This window comes from Rutidosis leptorrhynchoides, chromosome 1, assembly GCF_046630445.1.
Source record: "Rutidosis leptorrhynchoides isolate AG116_Rl617_1_P2 chromosome 1, CSIRO_AGI_Rlap_v1, whole genome shotgun sequence".
In the NCBI taxonomy this organism is placed as follows: Eukaryota; Viridiplantae; Streptophyta; class Magnoliopsida; order Asterales; family Asteraceae; genus Rutidosis; species Rutidosis leptorrhynchoides.
In genome coordinates this window covers 355,942,985-355,944,696 of record NC_092333.1, presented here as the reverse complement: position 1 = coordinate 355,944,696, position 1,712 = coordinate 355,942,985, and the positions used below count along the sequence as shown (strand labels likewise).

General features: G+C 36.3%; 1 non-coding gene across 1 annotated transcript; it reads left to right on the top strand.

The window, feature by feature from the left end:
- Positions 1 to 452: 452 nt before the first annotated feature.
- LOC139886992 (small nucleolar RNA R71) lies at positions 453 to 559 on the top strand. Its single transcript, XR_011772847.1, has one exon. It is a non-coding gene; the product is annotated as a small nucleolar RNA R71 (small nucleolar RNA).
- Positions 560 to 1,712: the final 1,153 nt, after the last annotated feature.

Genomic DNA, 1,712 nt, shown 5'->3' with positions numbered 1-1,712 from the left:
TTTGATTTCGATTGAAGTTTGGCCTTGGCGGTTGATAATTATTTTGATAATTATTTCCCGGCCTTTGGTTCATGTAGGAAACATTCTCACGTTGTTCCATCGTTTGCTCCATGTGACAATCTTTCGTTAAGTGTGGTTGACCGCATTGCTCACAACTGATTCGTATTGCGTAAATATCTTTATTCATCTTTTCCATTCGTCTCTCGAAAGCATCTATTTTTGCGGAAACAGAATCAAAGTCATGGCTAGAATCGGCTCAAGCGGCCTTAGAGGAACGAAAAATATCTTTTTCTTGGTGCCATTCATGCGAGTGGGAGGCTGTGTTATGAATGATTTTGTGAGCTTCAGTTGCGGTTTTCTTCATAATGGAACCACCAGCTGCTATGTCGATATCTTTTCATGAAGCAATGTCGATACCTTGGTAGAATATTTGTACTATTTGATAAGTGTCTAAACCGTGTTGAGGACATCCTCTCAACAATTTTCCAAATCTTGTCCATGCCATATATAATGTTTCATTTGGCTTCTGTGTAAACGTAACAATTTCTCCTTGGAGTCTCACGGCTTTAGATGCCGGAAAGAATTGTTTAAGAAAATTTTCAACTAAGACATCCCATGTATCAATCGCCCCTTCAGGTAACGATTCTAACCAATCTTTGACTTCTCCCTTTAAAGTCTAGGGAAATAACACGAGATAGATCTGTTCATTCTCAACTTCTCTGATCTTAAATAGAGTACAAATCCTATTAAAGGTTTTTAGATGTTCGTTTGGATCTTCTTTTGGCGTACCACTATATTGGCATTGATTAGTTACCATGTGTAGGATTTGTCCTTTGATTTCATAATCTGGCGCATTAATGTCTGGCTTAATAATGGCGTGACCTTGGCCCGTACGTGTAGCTCTCATTCGGTCTTCCATACTTAGAGATTTTGTTACTTCCATAATTGAATTTGTTGAATCTGAATCACTAGAGGATTCTGATTTAATGGTTTCTTCCTTGATAATCTCTGGATGAGTGATTTGTGGTTCAGGAGGAATGATTATTGGTTCAGGATCTCTGAATTGTCCCTGAATATCCTCTGGATTCTCAATTGTGAGGTCGGGTTCAAAAAATGGAGTATCAAAAATTTGAATTGGAGTACTTGGTCGACTAGATGATAATTCCAAAGAAAAATCAACAGCGGAAATATTAGCTAGATGTCTTGATCGAGTTACAGGTGGTGAACGTATGAAAGGTGGTGAACGTTTTGCTCGGTGCATTCACTGAATATCCTATTAGTTATAAAAATAAAAATTATATAAGTTATCAAATTAATAGACTTTTCTGATTTTGCCCAAATTTCGAATAGCCAATAGATGCAGCAGGTAGCCAGGACCCTTTAAATCGGAAGCCCACAACTCGCCACTAACAAATCCAACTATTACTACGAACCAGAAAATTTTGGATGTCTATCAATTTAACCGCTTAAAATAATTTTTCTTTTTGAAATTGTAGAGAAGAAATAGAAAATTCTATGTCCTAAAAACTAGAGTGTCGAGAAATAAGAAAGAAAAAGAGCGCGTCGAAAAACGTTGAAACATAAAAGGTCGAAAAATTAAGCGTCGAAAAATAATAAAATGCAGCGTCGAAACTTAAAAGTCTAAAAACTAAAAATTAAAACTTACGTCTAAAGGTATTAAAGCTTAAAAGGAATTCTATATCCAAAATGGC